The 24,426-nt window shown below is 44.8% G+C and overlaps 1 protein-coding gene across 2 annotated transcripts in view; it reads left to right on the forward strand.

Moving 5' to 3' along the window:
• Nucleotides 1-24,426, forward strand: part of KL (klotho) — a 73,348-nt gene that overhangs the window by 23,276 nt on the left and 25,646 nt on the right. The window lies entirely within an intron of this gene.

Genomic DNA, 24,426 nt, shown 5'->3' on the forward strand with positions numbered 1-24,426 from the left:
GCCATATGTGTAGGGCTGTACCAAATTTACAGCCATGAAAAATGCGTCACGGACTGTGAAATCTGGTCTCCCCCTGTGAAATCTGGTCTTTTGTGTGCTTTTTACCCTATATTATATAGTTTTCTTGGGGGAGACCAGCATTTCTCAAATGGGGGGTCCTGACCCAAAAGGGAGTTGCAGGGGGGGTCACAAGGTTATGTTAGGGTGGGGGTCATGGTATTGCCACCCTTACTTCTGCGCTGCCTTCAGAGCTGGGCGGCCGGAGACCCAGCCAGCAGCAGTGCAGAAGTAAGGGAGGCAGTACCATACCATGCCACCCTTACTTCTGTGTTGGGGTCAATGCATTCCTGTACAATATCTTGGGAATTTGTTTATGTAGTTACTTGTGCGTGTTCTTGTACCATCCTCTCCATCAGGAATGTGCTTCCCTTGGTTAGCCAATACCTGGTGTTTTACTGTTCTGACAAGGCCAAGACTACTTTGGTTCACAGCCTTTGGTTCATACATATAGTTAATGCCAAGGGCTCTAGCAAGGCCTATAGAATGCACAAACCTTCTTATTTCTGTGCTTTTAAGATTTTGGCTGGATGAAATGTGTCCTGTTGCAACCTAAACTTCCAACTAAACACAGTTTTTCAAGTGCTTGCTCATGTCCGTACCATTGTAGGTATGTGTGCTCTCCACATGAACCAGTGCCAGAAGTTTCCCCCTCAGTGGTATCCGTAGGGGTCCGGCTCTGGTGCCCTCTGGAGTGACACGTATGCCTCAGTATAAGGGGCGCTGCCGGCTCCCCCCACCCTCAGTTCCTTCTTATCACCAGTGATGGTGCTAGAATGTCTCCTTGCTTCAGCAAGCACTTACTTACCCAGTGGTTTTATCTTAGTATTGTAAATAGTTAGATAAGTAATGCTTTGTCTTCTTAACAGTTAGAGTGTTAGTGTTGTTGTAGATAGCTTAGATAGTCCCCTCCGGGACTTGGGATGAGGCATTACCCGCTCCCCAGGCTTTAAGCCTTGTGATCGCTGTCGGAAGCCTATACTGATTAGCGACCCTCATCAAAGTTGCTTGAAGTGTTTGGGAGAAGCCCACATCAGCAATAAGTGTCACATTTGTAAGCTCTTCAAGCTCAAGACAAAAAAGGAGCAGGACATAAGATTAAGAGCGCTCCTCATGGAGCACGTCCTCCATCATTCATTCTTTGGATCCGGGACACTGGTATACTGCTCTCGATTTGAAGGACACCTACTTTCACACACCAGTATTCACACAGACATTTTCTGCGTTTCACAGTGGAGATCACCCACTATCAGTTTGCAGTGCTCCCGTTTGGCCTAGCAACAGCACCAAGTGCATGTCTGTGGTGACGGTTTATCTCAGACATTGGGGTATGCATATTTATCCGTACCTCGGCGATTGGCTCCTCAAGGGCAGCTCTAGGACCCAAGTCCAGCGCAGCGTCACCATGCTACAAGCCACGTGCCATGCTCTGGGCCTGTTGATAAATGAACAAAAGTCAATGTTGATCCAGGGCCAAAGGATAGTGTTTATCAGAGTGGTATTTGACTCTACCCGAGCCAGGGCTTTTCTGCTGCAGGACAGATTCAGGACGATGTCAGATCTCATTGCCAGTGTTTCCACGCACCCACTCACCATGGCCTGGTTCTGGGTCACATGGCAATGTGCACTTACATCATTCACCGTGTGAGGCTCAGATGGCGGCCTTTTCAACTGTGGCTAGCAACAGTATTCCCCATCTAGGGATCACCTGGACAAGGTCGTCACAATCCTGCCAAAGGTAGGACCAACCCAAGGTGGGTGCTGGAAGGAGTGCCGTTTGAGAGTCCACAACCCATGGTCTCCCTGATATCGGATGCCTCAGGCCTCGGTTGGGGGGCACATCTCGGTACACTGCGGACTCAGGGGACATGATCTTCAGAGGAGCTGGCACTGCATATAAACATCAGAGAGCTCAGGGCCATCTGCCTAGCCTGCTGTGTCTTCCTTCCACAGTTGTCCAGTCAAGTGCTGTAGGTGTTGATAGACAACATGGCCTCGATGTCCTATGTCCATAGGCAAGGGGGAGCGTGCTTGTTGGCTCTCTGTCAGGAAGCACTCCGCCTGTGGGACTTTTGCATCCAGCACGTGATCCACCTGGAAGCTTTGCATCTCCCCGGCGTCTGGAACACACTCAGCAGGTCCTTTTTCTTTCTCACCACAAGTGATTGCTCCACTTGGAGGTTGCCTGGGCACTCTTCCAGAAGCGGGGGTCTCCCCAAGTGTACCTGTTCGCCACCAGACTGAACAGGAAGTGTCATCAGTTCTGCTCTCTCCAAGGCCTTGGCAGCGGTGCCCCCTCTGATGCCTTTCTCCTATCATGGGTAGGGGATTTGATGTATGTGTTCCTGCCGATTCCACTGATCAGCAGGGTCCCATCAAAAATCAAAAGGGATAAGGCATGAGTCCCCGGTGTGGCCTCACCAGCATTGGTTTCGCATGTTCATGGATCTGGCCATGGCTGCCCCATGGCTGGCCACTGCCCAGCCGCCTGGACCTACTCTCTCAGGACTATGGTCAGGTCCTGCACCTGAACCTTCCCTCTTGTCACCTCACAGCTTGGCTGCTGAGTGGCTAAACCCAGAGGGAACAGGCCTGCTCTAGTCAGGTACAGCAGGTTCTCTTGGAAAGCAGAAAACCCTCCACCAGAGTGACTTACCGGGCAAAGTGGAAGCAGTTCTCTTGCTGGGCGTCTGAGTGTAGAATCTCCCTGACCCAGTTATCTCTACAGTCCATCCTGAATTACCTGCTCCACCTAAAGCACCAAGGCCTCGCGCTTTCTTCCATCAATGGGCACTTCTCAGCCATATCAGCCTTCCACCCGTGTGTCCAGGGCAAATCGGTGTTCTCGCAAGAGATGTCTATCCGGTTCCTAAAGGGCCTCGAAAGGCTCTTCCCGCTGGTCTGGGAACCAGTTCCCCAATGGGACCTCAACCTGGTCCTCTCTAAGTTCACAGGCCTGCCCTTTGAGCCTCTGGCTTCTTGTTCCATTTCCCATCTGTCGTGGAAAGTTGCTTTCCTTGTAGCCATTACCTTGGCGAGGCATGTATCCGAGATTAAGGTCCTCGCTTTGAAGACTCTGTATATGGTATTTTACAACGACAAGGTCCAGCTGCCACCTCATCCGGTTTTCCTGCCTAAGGTGGTGTCCCCTTTTCATGTCAATCAGGATATCTTCCTCCTGATGTTCTGTCTGAAGCCGCACTCAACCAATGAGGAGAGGTGGCTACACACTTTGGATGTCTAGCGCACCCTAGCGTTCTACCTGGAGTGCACTAGGCCCTTCCACAGGTCGACCCAGCTCTTTATTGCAACAGTGGACAGGATAAAAGGTCTCCCAGTGTCCTCACAGAGGATCTCAAATTGGATCACTACCTGCATCCGGACCTGTTATGAGCTGGCTCAGGCCGAGCCACCACATATAGTGAAGGCCCACCAGACTAGGGCTCAAGTGTCCTCAGCGACCTTCCTGGCGCATGTCCCTATCCAGGGTATCTGCAGGGCTGGGATGTGGTCTTCGGTACACACATTCATGAGCAGTATGCCATCACCCAGCAAGGAAGAGATGATGCTGGATTTGGCAGAGCTGTGTTGCAATCAGCATGTCCATGAACTCCTACCTGCCTCTGGTGGTACTGCTTGGGAGTCCCCTACAATGGAATGGACACGAGCAAACACTCGAAGAAGAAAAGACAGTTACCTTTTTTGGTAACTGGTGTTCTTCGAGATGTGTTGCTCATGTCCATTTCATGACCTGCCCCTCCTTCCCTACTGTCGGAGCGCCCCTCATACTGCGCCATGCAAGCACCGCTCCAGATACCACTGAGGGAAAAACTTCCGGCACTGGTGCATGTGGCGATCACCCACACCTACAGTGGAGTAGCCAGGGACTCCGGGGAGGAACAGGGAGCGGGGACAGGAGCAGCGGTGGCTGCAGACGGCAGTGGAGCAATGGGAAGGAGGGGCAACCCTGCTCTGGAGAAGTCACCTGGTTTGGCTTTTTGTCCAACTGCCCCCCTTCAGCTCGTGTCCCTCCTTCCACTCCACATACTGCTGCTCCACCTCCCTGCCTCTGCCAGCCAAGCTGGCTCTCAGCAGGTCAGGTAGGAATCAGGCAAACTCTGCACCCAACCCTCCTTTAGCGGGCCACCCTGGGCCACCTCCCAGACCGCCCACCCGCAGGGCCAGCCCTGTTAAGACACTAGCCTCTGGCTGAGTTACTGAAGTCCTCAACTCATGGTTTAAAGACTTAAAGTTACAGAGAATTCACCATTTACACTATTTTAAACCTGCAAGTGACCCATGACCCATGCTGCAGAGGAAGCAAAAAACCCACCAGGGTCTCTGCCAATCTGACCTGGGGAAAATTCCTTCCTGACCACTAGTATGATCAGTTAGACCCTGGGCATGTGGGCAAGATCCACCAGGAAGATACCTGGAAAAGAATTCTCTGTAGTAACTCAGAGCCCTCCCCATCTAGTGTCCCATCTCCAGCCATTGGGGATTTTGCTACAGGCAGTCGCCGATGGGCCACACACTATTGTAGGCAGTCCTGTCATACCATCCTCTCCATAAACTTATCAACCTCAGTCTTGAAGCCAGTTAGGTTTTTTGCCCTCACTGCTCACCTTGGGAGGCTACTCCAGAACTTCACTCCTCTGATAGTTAGAAACCTTCACCTAATTTCAAGCCTAAACTTGTTGATGGCCAATTTATAACCATTTGTTCTGGGGTCTACACTGGTGCTTATCTTAAATAACTCCTCTCCCTTCCTGGTATTTATCCCTCTGAGGTATTTATAGAGAGCAATATCATCTCCTCATAGCCATTTTTGGTTAGGCTAAACATGCCAAGCTCTTTGTCTCCTCTCATAAGGTAGGTTTTCCATTCCTCAGACATCATAGTAGCCCTTCTCTGCACCTGTTTGTTTGAATTCATCTTTTTTAAACATGGGAGACCAGAAGTGCACACAGTACTCCAGATGAGGTCTCACCAGTGCCTTGTAAGATGATATTAACACTTCCCTGTCTCTACCTGAAATGTCTCTACTGATGCACCCCAGGACCATGTTAGTCTTTTTCATGGCTGCATCACATTGATGGCTCATAGTCATCCTGTGATCAACAAATACACCCAGGTCTTTCTTTTCCTCTGTCACTTCCATCTGATAAGTCCCCAGCTTATCCCAAAAATTCTTGTTAGTCCCTAAATGCATGACATTTCGCTTTGCACTATTAAATATCATCCCATTTCTATTACTCCAGTTTACAAGGTTATCCAGATCTTCTTGTATGATATTCTGGTCCTCCTCCGTATTGGCAGTACCTCCCAACTTTGTGTCATCTGCAAATTTTATCAGCACACTCCCAATTTTTGTGCCAAGGTCAGTAATAAAAATGTTAAATAAGATTGGTCCCAAGACTGGTTCCTGAGGAACTCCACTAGTAACCTCCCTCCAGCCTGACGGTTCACCTTTCAGTATGACCCATTGTAGTTTCCCCTTCAGCCAGTTCCTTGTCAGTTCTCACATATTCATCACATCTTCTCCAATTTAACTAATAATTTCTCATGTGGAACTGTATCAGATGCCTTACTGACATCCAGGTAGATTCGATCTGCTGCATTTCCTTTGTCTAAAAAATCAGTTATCTTCTCAAAAAAGATATTAGTAACTTTGTTACTACCTCTTGAATCTAACAATTGTAGAAAAATCTACAGTTACTTTCTGTCATTTAGGGTATTTACTTTTTGCAGTTCACCAAGCTTGGAACAGATCATTTAACTTAAGGAAATATTCTCATAGCCCTTTCTTATCTTAATCACTTGTTAATCACTCAAAACAAAATTAGAGACTAACCAATTTATTTGAGCATGAGCTTTCGTGAGCTACAGCTCACTTCATCGGATGCATATCGTGGAAACTGCAGCAGACTTTATATACACACAGAGAATATGAAACAATACCTCCTCCCACCCCACTGTCCTGCTGGTAATAGCTTATCTAAAGTGATCATCAAGTTGGGCCATTTCCAGCACAAATCCAGGTTTTCTCACCCTCCACCCCCCCCCCCCCCAAACTCACTGTCCTGCTGGTAATAGCCCATCCAAAGTGACAACGATGGGCTATTACCAGCAGGAGAGTGAGTTTGTGTGTGGGGGGGGTGGAGGGTGAGAAAACCTGGATTTGTGCTGGAAATGGCCCAACTTGATGATCACTTTAGATAAGCTATTACCAGCAGGACAGTGGGGTGGGAGGAGGTATTGTTTCATATTCTCTGTGTGTATATAAAGTCTGCTGCAGTTTCCACGATATGCATCCGATGAAGTGAGCTGTAGCTCACGAAAGCTCATGCTCAAATAAATTGGTTAGTCTCTAAGGTGCCACAAGTACTCCTTTTCTTTTTGCGAATACAGACTAACCGGGCTGTTACTCTGAAACCTGTCAAAACAAAATTCTGACTCCCTGCCTCAGGGGGTACAAGCTGGGAGAAGTCTCTTGTCTCCTCTGCAGAACTCATTACATTGCACACTCAGGCTGCCTGCCTGCCTGAGGCTTGCAGTTTGGGGATGCAATGCTCCTCCCTCCAGACTCTGCCCATGCTATGTAGGCACAACTATCCCAAATAAAATCATGTCCTCTGCGGGCCGTGTGGCTGGTGAAGCCCCAATCTGCAAGGGGGACAGGATTCCAGAAGACCTCCTTGGGGTGCATAAACTTTCTGCTGTGTGTAGCTCAGCTCTACGGGGTGCTCTGCATAAGGGTGTGAGTAGGTAGGGTGGATCCTTCCATCCTTCCCTCCTCCTGTGATGTCAGAGGTGACAGTGTGATGGGTGAGGAGTTATAGAGCGCTGTTCAATAATTGGACTCCAGTAGCCTACTGTCCTACTGATTCCCCTCCACCACATGTGCCAAGCACTTGGCGCAGCTTCCAGATGTGCCCAAAATGTGCTAAGTATTTACTAAACATAAAAGAAAATTAACAAATGCAGTCAAAAAATTGACAGTTGATTACTTTTGTTCTCACCCCACAGTTAAAAGAGAGCACACTTTATAATAGTAATATTGCCTGGAACCAGTGATGAGCTGCCAAAATCTTAACAATGGGTTCCCTCCTCACCCCACAAGGGGGTTGTTGCCCACCCCCACCCTCTGGGACTCCTGCCCCATCTAACCCCCCTCCCCTGTCCCCTGACTGCCCCCAGAATTGGGTAGGAGGGTCTCGTGGGCACCCCTAGTGGGTGCCCACCCCTAAGAGCCAGAGGGACCTGCCGGGGGGCGAGGTGGGGAGTTCCAGCGGTGCTTACCTGGGGCAGCTCCCAGGAAGCATTCGGCAGGTCCCTCTGGCTCCTGGGGCGGGGGAGCGTAGCTAGGGGGGAGCAGCCACTCCCCCCACTGATCACATCAAAAGTGGCGCCTTAGGTGCCAACTCCCTGGGTGATCCAAGGCTGGAGCACCCACAGGGAAAATTTGGTGGGTCCAGAGCACCCACCAGCAGCTCCCCACCCTGTGCCCGGCCCCAGATCACCTCCACTCTGCCTCCACCTCCTCCGATGAATGCACCCCCCCGCTCTGCTTCTCCACCCCCTCCCCCGGCTTCCCGCAAATCAGCTGTTCGGCAGGAAGCCGGGCAGGGCTGAGAAGCAGGTGGCAGCTTCGCGCTCAGGCCGAGGGTGGCGGAGGTGAGCTGGGGTGGGGAGCAGTTCCCCTGCGCGCCCCCTCCGCCCCCCGGGTCACCTGCTGCGGCGCGGGCAGCCCTCCACGCGCCCCCCCCAGCTCACCTCCGCCTCCCTGGGCCTGAGCAGGAAGCTGCAGCCTGCTTCTCAGCCCGCCCTGGCTTCCTGCGCGAACAGCTGATTCGTGAGAAGCAGGGCAGGGTGGCACGTTCAGGGGAGGAGGTGGAGTGGAGATGAGCTGGGGCTGGGGTGGGCCAGGGAGCTGCCGGTGGGTGCTCTGCACCCACCAAATTTTCCCCTTCGGTACTCCAGGGCTTGAGCACCCATGGTGTCGGCACCTAAGGCGCCACTTTTGGCCGGTTAAATTTAGAAGCCCTTTTAGAACCGGTTGTCCCTCGTGGAACAACCGGTTCTAAAAGGGCTTCTAAATTTAACAAGCGATTCTAGCAAACCGGTGAGAACCGGCTCCAGCTCACCACTGCCTGGAACCTCTTGTCCTTTTTGTGCCATCATCAGTAACTCCCAGGTCCTGCTGAGGCCTTTGTTTGGATCAATGACTACTACACTCCTCTCTGTAGCATAAGCAGTATGCAAATTGTCACAATTTCTCTTTGTTAGAAGATAAATATTTTTTTTCTTCAGCACATCAGTTCCTTTCCTAGATAGAATATTCAAATCTAATTCATCTTAGATATTGCAATAGATGTATTTTGGAAGTTATAAAGGAGAAAACAGAAAATTAAAAAGGTTTTAAATCTCAAGTGCCTGGCATGTGGTCTGTAACAAGATTCTGCAAGCTGGTATTACATTTTAAATACGGAATATTTCATGATATGTGTTTGCACAATGTAATAAAATTACCTTAGTCTTCTAACAGCCAGATCACTCCCTTTGTATTAAGATAGTATGTAAAATGCTTCTGAAAGGTAATAGCCTTTGGTAAAGCCTTAAGCCTTTAACCCTGCTCAGAGTGCTGTTGCCTTTGAACTAAAGTTGACATAAGGTATGTGACATCCTTTGTTGTAACACTGAAAATTTAGCTTTTGATTAAACATCCTCTTGCTTGAATTTAAGGAAATGCATAACTAGTAGGGCTAAATCATGGCCTTCAGTCAGGCTGGCATGTGTCAGTTTTGTCCTTTCCTCCCACTTTTCTTATTTCCATTCCAATCTTATTTCAGTTTAGTTAAAGTTGACACGGATCAGTTTCAAGGTAAACCAAAACAAGAGTGTGCACAAGAGAGTTTGCACTTGCTTGCACTTGCTAAACTGGTTCAAGTTCGTGTGTAGATAACTACTCACTGCAGAGGCCAAACCAGCTCCAGCAGCCTGTGGATCGGGTCATTGATGTGATTCTTCTTGCTGTTCTTATATGGACACTATCAGATTAATTCTTTCTGTTGGGATCCCCTTAAAATCTGGATTAAAGTAACTAAGAGATTCTCTTTCCCAGGTACAATTACACTTTAGCTTCAGCAAGAGTGGTAATGTGCCATAGGCTAGCATGCAGTTAGTGTGCTTTGTCCTTTTAGATTATTTTCCTGGCCTGCTAGTGGGATGACGGGCCCACACTGCAGAAGGTCTTTCAGGGTTTAAAGCATCATGCTCTCCCTAACCAGTAAGTTTGACTTTGATTCAAACACAATTTTTAATTGCTAACAAATTCTAAGACACAGTTCCTTGACTGGTTTCAGAGTAACAGCCGTGTTAGTCTGTATTCGCAAAAAGAAAAGGAGTACTTGTGGCACCTTAGAGACTAACCAATTTATTTGAGCATAAGCTTTCATGAGCTACAGCTCACTTCATCGGATGCATACTGTGGAAAGTACAGAAGATCTTTTTATACACACAAACCATGAAAAAATGGGTGTTTATCACTACATCCACCAATGTGATATATGCCATCATGTGCCAGCAATGCCCCTCTGCCATGTAAGTTGGTCAAACTGGATAGTCTCTATGTAAAAGAATAAATGGACACAAATCAGATGTCAAGAATTATAACGTTCATAAACCAGTCGGAGAACACTTCAATCTCTCTGGTCACGCGATTACAGACATGAAAGTTGCAATATTACAACAGAAAAACTTCAAAACCAGACTCCAGCGAGAGACTGTTGAATTGGAATTCATTTGCAAATTGGATACAATTAACTTAGGCTTGAATAGAGACTGGGAGTGGCTAAGTCATTTTGCAAGGTAACCTATTTCCCCTTGTTTTTTCCTACCCCCCCCCCCCCCGACGTTCTTGTTAAACCCTGGATTTGTGCTGGAAATGGCCCACCTTGATTATCATACACATTGTAAGGAGAGTGATCACTTTAGATAAACTATTACCAGCAGGAGAGTGGGTTTGTGGGGGGAGAGAAAACCTTTTGTAGTGGTAAACACCCATTTTTTCATGGTCTGTGTGTATAAAAAGATCTTCTGTACTTTCCACAGTATGCATCCGATGAAGTGAGCTGTAGCTCAGGAAAGCTTATGCTCAAATAAATTGGTTAGTCTCTAAGGTGCCACAAGTACTCCAGTTCCTTGACTGTGGGTGAGAGTTGGAGACACCGTCCCTTTCTCACTCAGGGTCTGTAGCAATTATTTTTCCATATGCATTGTTTTTATTTAAAAGCTGTTTATTTAGGAAGTATGAGAAATTTACCATACAAATAGAAGAAATACAAATATTAACTGATTGAAAATGAACCTATCACTGTTTTGATTAGAGAACTATTATGCAACAACACAGTTGTGAATTTTTTCTGTTTGACTGGGTTCTATAAGTTACAAGACAATCCTCTCTATACAGCCTATGACACGTTTGTTTGTTTAAATTGACATATAAATAGATAGATAGTTGTCTTCACTCATATTAGCAGACCAAAGTTCTAGCCTATTATATTCATTATTTTAAAGAAATGTGTTAAATTTATTTTTTGTTGGTAATTATATCCTAAATATTTAATAAATGTTAACCAAATAGCTAAGGATATCCTTTATTTTGCTATGTAAATGCACTTGATACATTTATTTTTCCATAACATCCCATATATTTTGTGACTCCTCCCTAATTTGGGGGTTTATTTTTTCTCTTCCAATAATCTACGAGGCTACTAACGGATGAGAGATTAATTTCTGTAGGAAACCCCCAAAGGCTTACCAGTGGATCATTTGGTAATAAATGTCCAATATATTTGTAATATTTGGTTACAAATCACATCCCAATACTGTCTTTAAAATTAGACTTCCACAATATACACATAAAATCACAACTATTTCTCCAATATTTATCCCCACTTGGGTGTGTGAGAGAGATGCATTTGAACCTTGCTGGTGTGAGATACTATTGAAACAGAATTTTAAAGACATTTTTGTGCTACAAATCGAGGTTGCCTGTCCTCTCTTTCAAAGTGCCTCTTCTCCAGGGATCCCTTCTTGCCAGTAAGACTGTAAGAAAATATGGAAATAAATGAGTTCTAGTTTTCTTGTTCCCTATGCATTTAGCTTCTATAAAAGTTAGATTCCTGTGCAAAACAGTGTCTATAGAAGGCTGACCGTGTACTGTTGGAAAAGTGTATAACTGGTGCCAGATGGTTCTCTAGAGTGATGGGTGTGGAAGTGCTAATCTCCCTGTTAGCTCAAACCTCTGGGTATGTCTACACTGCAAACGCTATAGCAGCACGGCTGCAGTGCTGCAGCTAGACTGCTCTAGTGCTGTAGCGTAGACTCTTGCTGCAGTGATGGGATGGGTTTTCCATCACTGTAGTATTAAATCCACCCCCTTGAGAGGTGGTAGCTAGGTCAACTGAAGAATGTTTCTGTTGATGTAGCAGTGTCTGTACCAGGGCTTAGGTTGCCTTAACTATGTCTCTCAGGGGTGTGAATTTTATGCTTTGTTGTGGGGTGATCAGCACCATGTCTGCCTGCTTAAGCCCTCAGGGCCCTGACCCATACGGATCTTCCTATTGGTTTTTATTGGCATATGGACACGTAGGTAGTTATTGAGTTACCAGCTGAACAGCTTGCTGCAGCATCACTGCTGCAACTAAAGTTTTGTTTCAACTAGGGAATCCTTGAGGAATTTATTCAGATGTCAGGCCCTGTCAACACTGGTTCTCCACTTGTGAGGTAACTCCCTTCCCTTCATGTATCATTATATAATGCCTGCATTTGTAATTTTCACTCCATGCATCTGAAGAAGTGGTGTTTTACCCACGAAAGCTTATGCCCAAATAAATCTGTTAGTCTTTAAGGTGCCACCAGACTCCTTGTTGTTTTTGCGGATACAGACTAACACGGCTACCCCCTGATATTTGTTCTCTAGTATTTAGACCAGAGATGTCCTTGATTAGTCTTTCAGCTGTGGAAGGAGTTTCATGGAGGTACCAAAAATGTGCTTACATCTAGGTTTTGAGATAAATTATGGAAAAAACAGATACTGTCTTGCTGTCACATTGCTGTTGCTTTATAAGGAAATCTCATTGAAAATTTCTGTTACTATTGGATATGTAGTTCAATCAATTACTGAGAAATTAGAGGTTTCAGAGTAGCAGCCATGTTAGTCTGTATCCGCAAAAAGAAAAGGAGTACTTGTGGCACCTTAGAGACTAACACATTTATTTGAGCATAAATTAGAGACATCTCATTGTTCACTTTAAACCCTACCCCTTTAATACATCCGCTAATTCATAGATCCCTATCCAGCTAGGTATCAATATGGCTGCCATCACTATAGTGCTATATTTTCAATGAATTTATCTTCATGGCATCATATAGGTAGAGAAGCATTATTATCCCTATTATGCAATGGGGAGCAGAGACACAGGAAAGTTAAATGACTCAACCAAAGTCACACAGGAAATCTGTTGCAGAGCTAGGAGTTTCAGTGCAGGGCTTTATTCACTAGGCCATGCTTCATCCTTGAATAACTTCTATTATCATTATTCAAATTATAATTGTACTGTGTGATTTAATATTTGCATGTTGCACCATAGCAGTATGCATCCATGATGTTTTTCAGGCTGCATGAATACACAACAAACTACTGCCTTCCTTCACGTCAAATTTCCATTGGTGTAACTGAGAGTACAACATGGCCCCCACTCGCTGGCCAAGGACCTTATAAACTATAAAACTGTGAAAAATCTACTTGTTTCAGATCTTCATTCCCCCTTATGTTTCCTCATTCTGTTTTAGAAGATCTCCAAAAAACAATCACAACACTTATCTGGAACAGAGTGTGCCCTAAAGCTAGCCCTGTGTGGCTTCAGCAGGAGAAAGAAAATGGGGACAGGATTGGGATCTCTCAGACTTAGTTTAATATTTAGTTTTTAGCTGCACAGTCCAATTTTGACTAGATATATGTATACGCACATATGCACTCTTACACAGAAAGCCATTCACATTACTAGGTACAAATGGAGCACACTGTTTTTCTGATTAATTCAAAACGTAGTACTGTACTTTGTACAAGTGCACAAAAGACAAATTGTGCCACTCAAGTAAATTAAACAGATAACATAGGCTTTCCCCCCGGCCAATTCCTTGAGTTCAGACAATACGTGCTTCATAAAAAAAGACTTATTCCTCTGAGTGTTAGCCAAAATTGAAATAATATTTTGTAACTTCTTTGGTGGTAAAGGCTTCGTGGCAGAGGTACACTCTCTTCTCATAAATGCCTACTCAACTCCAAAAGAGATTACATATATGGAGGACTAGTAAAGAAGGAAACCTGAAACATGTTGGCCTGCTGTATTATAAATAAGGCAGGACTTGGTCACAGGTCAGGGAAGTCATGGATTCTGTGACTTTCTGTGACTTCTGCAGCGGCCCGTGTGCCTGGCTGAGGGGCAGCTCAGGCAGCCTCTGTGCCAGTCACACTGTCCACTCCTGGGGCAGTCTTGGGCCACCGCGCTCCCCAGCAGCAGAGTTTGGGTGTGGGAGGGGACGGGGGTTGGGGTCCTGCATGGGGTGAGGTAGGCTCTGGGTGGTGCTTACCCAGGGGGGCTCCCCAGAAGTGACAACATCCCCCTTGCTCAGCTGCTAGGGAGAGGCATGGCCAGGCAGCTCTGCGCGCTGCCTCAGCCCAGAGTGCTGGCTTCGCAGCTCCCATTGGCTGGCAGCTAAGCGAGAGGGATGTCGCTGCTTCCAGGGAGCCCCCCCAGGTAAGCGCCGCCCTCTGCCCCCTCCCACACCCAAGCTCTGTTGCTGTTGGGGAGATAGGGAGCTTGCTGGCCCTGCCAACCCCCACCCCAGCACCAGTGGGGGTCCTTGCCATTCACCACCACCCTCCCCCACCCCCCAAGCAGCTGGGCCACCCTCCCCCAGCACCTGTGGGGCCCCTGGGCAGGCCCCCCCCCAAGTTTTATTCACTGGTATTTTTAGTAAAAGTCATGGACAGCTCATGGGTCATTAATTTTTCTTTACGGCCCATGACCTGTCCATGACTTTTATTTAAAATCCCTGTGACTAAAACGTAGCCTTAGTTATAAGCCACATGTCTGATTTTTCAAAAGCGCTGAGCACCTCTACCTCTCATTGAGTTCAGTGGCATAGGTGGATAGACTCAGCACGTCTGAACCTCAGCCAATTAACAATATTTCTAAGAAGAGTTCCCATCTCCTAAAACAATATCAGTTTCCATTCAGAACCTTTGAAACACTATTTAGGATAAATAAACTGGCAACCTAAGCAAGGCTTGGTGATAGAGAAATGGCTAACTAGCTTTTGGTTTTATTTGTATAGGACGGGAGTGTCTTCAAATCTGTATGCTTTGGAATCAAATCTCGAAAAAAAAATTATTGCCATCATATGGCCAACGAATCATTTGTCCTGCCCCACTGTATGCACTTCTCGATTTGGATGAAAACTGTTCCAAATTAAGGTCAAACTTTACTACAGTTTCTTTTCTTGGCTGCTCAAGCTGTTGTTGCAGTATAGTGGTGCAACACTAATACACTTCTGCTGGATTAATAAATAAAAAAAATTGGAAAGTACTTGCAGTGCAGGAAAAATAATAACTCTAGGAGCGACTCCTACACCAGCTCTTTGAAAACTTGGCTTCCTCGTATCAACTACATTAAAAAGGACCTGGTAGTTTAATAATCAGAACATTTCAACAAGTCCTTTGTATACAAACAGAAGAATCCATGTTGTCATGACACATATATACAATACAAACATTAACATTTACAAAGTAGGGACTATATGATCTTTATTTTTTGCTGTTTAACCATAGTCAGTAAAGACAGTGTAAAGTACTATGCTTAGGAAGTAAAAATCAAATGGACAACTATAAAATGGGGAATAACTTGCTAGGCAGTAATATTACAGAAAAGGTTCTGGGGGTCATTGTAGATCACATGTTGCATATGAGCCAACAATGTGATTCAGTTTCAAAAAAGGCAAATACCATTCTGAGTTGTATTTATAGGAGTGGCGTATCTAAGACATGAATGATAATTGTTTCACTCTGTTTGGCACTGGTGAGGCCTCAGCTGGAGTACTGTGACTGTGTCTGGTTTTGAGCACCGCTCTTCAAGAAAAATATGGACAAATTGGAGACGAGTGGAGAGCAAAAAAATGATACGAGGTTTAGAGAACAAGATCTATGAGGGCATGTTAAAAAAAACAAAAGAAACTGGGCATGTTTAGTCATGAGAAAAGAAGATTGAGAGGGTACCTGATAAGTCTTCAGATACGCAAAGGGATGTTATAAAGAAGATGGTGATCACTTCTCTATGTCTAATGAAGGTAGGGCAAAGAGTAATGGGCTTAGTCTGCAGCTAGGGATATTTAGGTTAAATATTAGGAAAAACTTTCTAACTCTAAGGATAGCGAAGTGTTGAAATAAGTTACCAAGGGAAGTTGTGGAATCTCTGTCATTGGGGGTTTATAAAAGCAGGTGTGAGCTTCTTCAGGGACTAGAACCCTGATCTGTGTAGTGGGAAGAGCCAACACTTCCATGCTTCAGCCGTGGGGTGGTTGGGAGGCAGGCTTCAGGCAGCCCCAGCTTTTGGCCATGGGGTTTCAGTATAGGCTCCAACCCCTGGCCACCTGGCAGCAGGCTCCAATCCCCATCTCTAGCCCGACCCCGGCAGCAGCTGCTGGCCCCAGGCACTGATCCCCGACTCCAGCGGCAGTCACTGGCCCTGGGCACCAACCCCCTGCTGCGGGCTCCAACCCCCAGTCCTGGCCACTGACCCCGGGTGCTGATTTGTAGTCCAAGCTGCACAGCAGCAGGCACCAACGCTGGGTGCTGATCCCCACCCCTCCAGTGCCCCGGACCCCAATTGCCTTTGCCTCCATTCCCCGACCCCATCAAGGGCTTAATTTGTCCTGGGACTTGCTGAGAAAAGTGATATTAACAAACATACAAATACCACTTTTCACGGTAATATTTTTATTGAGTCTGCAAAAAAAAATCTACATAAATAAATTACAATGATTTGGATGTGTCTATGTGCTATTTATTTGTTTTTCCTAAAGTTAATCAAGTATTTTAGGAAAAAGTGTCAATGTCAGAGCAAGAGTTGGTGGCTGCACTCTGAGGCCACTAAAAAACGTGTTGCAAGAACCCTGTCAGAGGCTGAAATAGGTTCACATAAAACACTCATCAAATACCAAACATACTTGTAAAAAACTAATTCTGGTCTCCGATATTTGCAATTAGAAGAAGGGACTACATTTTGTTTGGTAATTGTTTGGTGCAAAGTACTTCACCTTGTTCTAATAAAGAAGTAGACCTAGAGATATTTATGGGAAGTAATAGGAGAGAGAAGAAAAATAAAAATCTTAAATGCCTGACATGTTGTCCATAACAAGGGCTCACAAATTGGTACTAAAATTTACATATAGAATATTTTATGTTGGCAGTTTCCAAATATGAAGAAATAGTGTAGCTTTTTAATAGCCATATCTGTCCCTTATACTGTGCTAGGGCTGTCATCTTCTCCTGAGAGGGAATGTTATGTCAGCTCAGAGATCGTATAGATAAAACCTACTTCACTCTGGGTCTAAAGATGGCACATCCTTCCTTTTGATGGTAAGGAAAAACACAGATTACATTTTTCTTCTTCCTTCCCAAGCCATACTGATAAGTATATGCGTTTCAAAGGGGCTTCTGATCTAGGATTGGATAATGAATTTTTTTTTAGATATAGATTCAAAGATTCATAGATATTTAGGTCAGAAGGGACCATTATGATCCTCTAGTCTGATCTCCTGCACAACGCAGGCTACAGAATTTCACCCACCTAATGTACTTACAGTAATCAAAATCCTTTGCATGTCTTTTCCAGTTATCTTTTTTCTTTGTATTGCTAAATGAATTTTGGTAACACTTTACTATGCAGAGTTTCATTAACATGCAAATAGAGAGTAAATACAGATATGTCACTTGGGCATGGCAAGCACAGTTTATTTGTGAAATGAAGAGCACACTGTTCCTTGTTCAGAAAACACCATTAAAATTAATACAACATGGTCTTAGAGCAGGTGTTTCTCCAGTTTTTTGTGCTGGTGTCCCCCTTTGGACTTTAAAAAAAATCGTGGAACCTCCCCCCCACCACAATAGAAAAAATTTCAACCCTACCTCACCTTAAGTTTGGGATTCTGCGCTTCAGCCCTCTCTGGCACTGAGCTGAAACATGTAAATTAGCTTCACGGGACCCCTGTGGCATGGGGCTCCAGGGAATTGCCCCGCTTCCTAACCCATAACGCCAGCCCTGTTTGTGACTCCCCTGAACCTGCCCCACGTGTCCGCTGGGGATCGCTATCCCCAGGTTGAGAAACAACTGGTCTAGAGGAATAAGCATGGTCCTGGGAGTCAGGAGGCCCTAAACTCTTATTCTGGATCTGCCATGTAAGGATAACATAGATATTGTTAGGATAATCCTAGAGATTGACACCAAAATTGCACAGAATGATGTGTATTGCCAATGCCAAACCTTAGGAAGTCTCGGTTATTTGGGGCAGGAATCTTGGGGAGTAGGCAGGCTGGTATATATTCTTAAATTAATTTTATCTCATAACTCTGCTGAACTCTCTGATAGAGTGTGATATGGCTGTATCAAATTCTGAAGTATGTTTTATACCAGGGGTGGGCAAACTATGGCCCGCAGGCCAGATCCAGTCTCTCAGGGCTTTGGATCCAGCCTGCGGGATTGTCCCCCATGTTGCTGCAGGCCCCGCGCCGCTCTCAGAAGTGGCCGGCGCCATGTCCCTGCAGCCCGGGCAGGGAACTTTTATACAAAAAACTCTTTCTGGGGGACACCAGGAAGACTGGCATTCTCAGAGACAGCTGGTAGTTCCAACTAAGTACTGGGTAAAGCTCTTGAGCTTAGCCCACAATCATCCTAGTGGCCATGCTGGGGTGAACAAAGCCAAAAACCATTTGGAAAAGTCATTCCACTGGGAGGGAATGGGCAAGGATGTTTCTACCTATGTCTGGTCTTTTAAGTTGTGCCAAAGAGTAAAAAAACCCAAGACCAGGTCAAAACCCCTCTCCAGCCACTCCCCATCATTAAGCTTCCATTTCAGCAAGTAGCTGTGGATATTCTGGGTCCTTTTCAGAAAAAGACACCCAGAGAAAAGCAGTACATACTGACTTTCATGAATTTTGCCACTTGATGGCCAAAAGCAGTAGCTCTAAGCAACACCAGGGCTAAAAGTGTGTGCCAGGCACTAACAAACATTTTTGCCAGGGTAGGTTGGCCCTCCGACATCCTTACAAATGCAGGAACTAATTTCCTGGTGGGAACCATGAAAAGCCTTTGGGAAGCTCATGGGGTGAATCACTTAGTTGCCACCCCTTACCACCATCAAACAAATGGCCTGGTAAAAAAAGTTTAATAAAACTTTGGGGGCCATGATATGTAAATTCGTAAATGAGCACTCCAATGATTGGGATCTAGTGTTGCAGCAGTTGCTCTTTGCCTACAAAGCTGTACCACATCCCATTTTAAGGTTTTCACCATTTAAACTTGTATATGGCCCCAAGGTTAAGGGGCCATTACAGTTGGTGAAGCAGCAATGGGAGGGGTTTACACCTTCTCCAGGAACTAACATTCTGAACTTTGTAACCAACCTACAAAACACCCTCCGAACCTCTTTAGCCCTTGCTAAAGAAAGCCTAAAAAATGCTCTAAAAAAGCAAAAAGCCTGGTATGATAAACATGCCAGAGAGCGTTCCTTCAAAGTAGGAAACCGGGTCATGGTCTTAAAGGCGCTCCAGGCCCATAAAATGAAAGCGTCGTGAAAAGGGTGATTCATGGTCCAAAAGCTCCTGGAAGCTGTTAATTATCTCATAGTATTCCCCACCTCAAACCAAAAGCCTAAGGTGTACCATATTAATTCTCTAAAGCCCTTTTATTCCAAAAATTTAAAGGTTTATCAGTTTACAGCCCAGGGAGGAGATAACGCTAAGTAGCCTAAAAGTGTCTACTACAAAGGAAAAACTGCTGGTGGTGTGGAAGAGGTGAACCTCTCCATGACCCTTGGGCGTATGCAGCGACAGCAGATCCAGGAGCAATGCACTAGCTACGCACCAATGTTCTCAGCCACCCCAGGACTGACTGAACGGCATACCACTCCATTGACACAGGGAATGCTCACCCAATTAAAGCCCAACCTTACCGGGTGTCTCCTCAAGCTAAAACTGCTATAGAAAAATCAATGCACAAATACAAAATGGGAAATAACTAGCTAGGTGGTAGTACTGCTGAAAAAGATATAGGGGTTACAGTGGGTCACAAACTGAATGAGAGAACAGTGTGATGCAATTACAAAAAGGGCTAATATCATTCTAGAATATATTATCAGGGGTGTTGTATGTAAGATAAGGGAGGTAATTATCCTGCTGTACTTGGCATTGGTGAGGCCTCAGCTGGAGTACTGTGTTCAGTTCTCAGCACCACAAATGTGGATAAGATTGGACAGAGTCCATCAGAAAGCAACAAAAATGAAAATTTTTTAGAAAACCAGACCCACGAGGAAAGGTTAATAAAATTGGGCATGTTTAGTCTTGAGAAAAGAAGACTTGAGCGGGAGGACCTGATAAGTCTTCAAATATGTTAAGGGCTGTTATAAAGAAGACTGTGATCAATTGTTGTCTATGTCCACTGAAGGTAGGATAGGAAGTAATGGGATGAATCTGCAGCAAGGGAGATTTAGATTTAGATTAAATACTAGGAAAAACTTTCTTACTACTATAAAGGTAGTTAAGCTTGATACTGCCACAGTGCAGGGGGGCTGGACTTGATGACTTCTTGAGATTCCTTCCAGCCCTACGTTTCTGATTCTATGTAAGGACTGGCAGGAGATGGAGAGAGAGGACAGGAGGGGCTCTGCCATGCCTGAAACACTGATGAACCACAGGTGCACAAGAAGGGGTGAGCTCAGATTAAGGGAGGGTGTGTCTCAGGGCTTTTGTTATTTTCAAAGAGCTGTAACTCTCAACTACTTTAAGAGTAAAGTGACTGTAGTTAAGAAATTCCCCTGCTAACCCCATATTCCTTGCTGCCCTGCCATGTTGTCCCTGAAGGAGGTAAACTACTAAGCTCAGAGTGCCCTCAGTGTAGATGGGGTGCTGAGGGAGTGTTTGAAAGTAACTGGAGGGCTCAGAGGTTTCAGGGTCTAGGGCGGCTGGATGGAATGTTTCACATCCCTCAAAAAAGGTATCAGACTAGAGGCTTGGACCTGGGAGTGAGCCTTAGAGTCCAAGAGCAAGAAATGGTGACTAGACTACATCCAGACTCAGGTGGCTTGAAAGCATATGGAACCCAGCGATTGGGTCCACTTGCAACAGACTGGTGACTGTACAGGGGGTCAGGGGGCCAGTTTGTAACAAGTCCATTTTAGTGAGGCACCTCCTTCCAAGCCAAAATATAAAAGGTGTGATCACTGCCCATTCCAGATCAACCCAAGCTCATGCCAAGCTGCGCAACCAGCTCGAAAATGCCTAGGCAAACCAGGCTCAGTAGAAGTATCAGTTAATACAAGTAAATAGTGGATTTTGGTGGTCTTAATTGCATTCAACCGTGAACTGAATTGCATGAACCATAGGTTAGTTTTTGCTTGCCATTGCTACACTATCAGGAGTTCAGAGGTCAAATAAGGACAAAGGAACAAATAGACATTTACTACCAGCTGTCTCTGCTCTGTGGCTGGCCTCCTGCAGCTTTATCTCCAGAAGCCTTTAATTACAGAAATTCCAAAGTTCCATACACCAAACTATTCCCAAATACTCCAGTAATGTTGATTGGCACTCCGTCCATAATCATTAGAATGAATGTATGGCATGTTATTTTCTGTGTCAGGATTTTTGGCCACAAAAACAGTCTCATTCCTTTTACCCAGGCAAACTGTGGAAGGCAGGCATTTGTTGTATAAATGCAACTTTTTCAAAATGTTAGTGGCTGGCCATTGTTGTACTTTCTTTTTCACCAGTGGTGAACTGTCCAGCGCCTGTTTCCCCTCTTTACTATGAAGAAAGGATTGAGCTGGAAGAAGTCCCTACCTCTTTGGCTTTGTTTTGAGATAGGTGGATATGAAGATGCAGGACCACAGGTGCTGACTTTTGGTTTTGCCAGTACCTCCTCTCTGCCCCTCCCTCCCCCATGCAAGTGGTGGGCAGGGCCTTTGGGGAAGGGTCTGAGCAGGGTTGGGGCCTGAGCCTTGGGGTGCAGTGTGGGCAGGGCCTGGAGGAGAAGAGGCTGAGTGGGGACTGGGCCTCGGGGAGAAGAAGCCGAGTGGGTGTGGGGCCTTGGAGCAGAACACAAGTGGAGTGGGGGGGGTGAGGCTGGGGCCCACAAAAGATTAATCTGGCTCTGTGGGTTCAGAGCACCCCCTATTTTTTTCCGTTGGGAGCTTGAGCCTTGGAGCACCTCTGGAATTGGTGCTTATCTGAAGGAGGCATTTGTTTTGCTCCCCTAGAGGGAAAGGATCAGGACATATTGGGCCACTCCCTGTACAACCTTGGAGGGGACAGTGTTACACAGAAGGACAGCACGTACGGGGATACAGGTATTTTGAACATGGATTGTGAAATGGGTCTCCGTTGACATAGAGAAGTCATGTATCTTTGGGAGCATGCATGGTGAGTGTCTCCAGGTGTCTGGTCAGGGATGTGGGATGGGGGTCATGAGTCACATGGGGAGAATAGATACCACTATTATGAGGAAACGTAGGGGGATTTATGGAGGAGGTAATACAAGCCAGTTTGCTTGTGTGTTAGTATAATTCAAAGTAGATGTTAAAATGTATAAGAATGTGTTTTGTGTTTAAACTTCATGAAAAACTGGGGGAATGTTGCAAGCATTGTTTTCTCTTATCTGTACCCTGTTACAATGTAATAGCAAACATTTGCATTGTATATACCCCTGTAACTAAGTAACCCATCAAATGAGAAAAAACCCTTGTGTAATGCAAATGAAGAACTTTAACAGGAAAGTACAAATTCCTGTGCATGGAAAGCATATGGTCATTGTGTGTGAGATCAAAGTCTCTAAGTACATTCCTCTTTCCCCATCATGAAAGAAAGGACACACTGGAGGCTGTCCTGTCAGCTTAGTTTCTGTGAAAAGAAGCTATAAATATGGACACATGAAAAATTATTTTGTTTGGATTCTAACAGGGAAAAATGACAGAAAAGAAGATGGAGATCCCTGGAGTTACTCTGGGTAGCCCTAAAAGACTTTTGGGAAACTGGCAGATTACATCTCTGCTGCCTTTTGAAATTATAAACCAGTGGTTCTCAACCTGTTTACATTGTGGGCTGTCCTCTGTGTTATGTGGGTCGTATCTACACAATACATATAGGATCTTTGTGACCCTTAGGATGTCACATGGGCCACAGCTGTGTGCTCATTGGGCTGCAAGCAGCCTGGGGGCTACAGGTTGAGAACCACTGTTATAGACTGTGACTCACATGTACATATATTTTTACCTGCTTTAACCTCTCAGTAACTCTCATTTGTTTTTCTTAGCTAATAAACCTTTAGTTAGTTTACTATAGACTTGGCTCCTAGCATTGTCTTTGGTGTGAGATCTAGGATGCAAATCAACCCGGGTGAGTGACTGGTCACTTGGAACAGGTGTAACCTGAATATTTTATCATTTTTGATGTAAGTGGCCATTTATCACATAGTCCATCTTGCCTGGGTGGCAAAATAGACTGGAGAGCCTAAAGGGACTGTGTGGAACTCCGTGTTAAGACTATTATAGTGATCCAGGAGTTCACATTTGTTACTGGGTTGGGGAAATCTAATTATAGAACATACCATCAGTATGGGGTGTCTGCCCAGTTTTTGACAGTCTACCCTGAGAGGCTCATGGTAGTGAGCCACTCCAGACAGCGGGACACCATGGTATTTTCTTTGTTTTCTCCTTTTGTCAGCAGGATGGGGTTACAAAATATGGCAAAATTGTCTTGTGAGTCTGCAATTCAGATATCATGTCTGTATGTGAGGTTTTGAAGTAGAGTTACTATTTCTCAATTTTCAATTTTTCCTCAGTAGTTAATCATGTTTTATAAATTTATCTCTTACGGCAATAGAGATGACAATCTGACATGTAAACAATTAATTCTTAATAAATCTGGCATTTCATTGCAACTGGAAGCTGTGAATGATAATTCTGGATTAAAATGAAACTGAGAAGCAATTATCAATGTATCAGTGATACATTTATCAGGATGGAGATGCAAGGCCTTCTGTATCATTTAAATCTTGAGGAAGGGCTGGAAACAGTGGCTATACGTGGATGTCTCTGCATTTCCTGCATGTTGTAGAATGGGGCTCCTACTTGGCTTTGAATAGGTTGGTGCAGAGAGAGAATGGGTGTGTCTCTGTGTGTGTTTGAGGGCTGGGGTTGAGATGTGGGGGTTATGAGATTCCTGACAATCTGGATTTAGTAGCCTTAAACCCATTTATAATCGGTGTGAAGGGGCACTGGCTTCTTTTCCTGCTCATGTCTATCCTTCTTCCAAATCCTCGTGATTCTATGCGTAGTTTTAAATCAGACCTTATGATTCAGAATCTGTTTGAAAACTCCAGTTTATTTTGAACAAGAAAAGTCAGATTTAATTTATTCATTCATTTATAAATTAAAGAAATAAAAGATTTTAAAAGATTTTATACAGGACAGAGATGGCAGAGTTTTGAAGTCATTCTCTTGACCACCAGTCCCAGCTCTAACCGCTAAATGTATGACCTCCAGATTTTTTCCGCAGTTCCAGATAAGAAGTTACCATAGCTTTTTTTCTAGTTTTGCCTTTCTTTGTAACTGTCTAAAAACGTAATAATGTAATTTTTGACAATTTCTACACATCTAATCTAAAACAGTGATAAACAAGCTAAGACTCCTGTAATGTAAAATACAATCTGAAACATGTTTTTTCAAATACATTTTTAAAATGTGCTCTTACTTTTTAACTATTTGAAATCTCATGATGCCAATAATACTGTAAGGTGTAATTTGTTACCAATTTAATAAAATTTAAAACCAGCAAAACTTTAAAAAGTAATGATATCAGAGAAAATGATCTTTCTCTTTTATGTGTGTTCAAACCAAAAGCCTAAGTTTCACTCATACCAGTAGGTAAGTACAAAGCCAGGTTTCACTGTAAAATTAAAACACTATTTTTCAAAAGATCAGAAAAACCAGCATTATATTCAGTGCATGGAATATACACCAAATTAAGCAGATCTT

This window comes from Lepidochelys kempii, chromosome 1 (assembly GCF_965140285.1).
Source record: "Lepidochelys kempii isolate rLepKem1 chromosome 1, rLepKem1.hap1, whole genome shotgun sequence".
Classification (NCBI taxonomy): Eukaryota; Metazoa; Chordata; order Testudines; family Cheloniidae; genus Lepidochelys; species Lepidochelys kempii.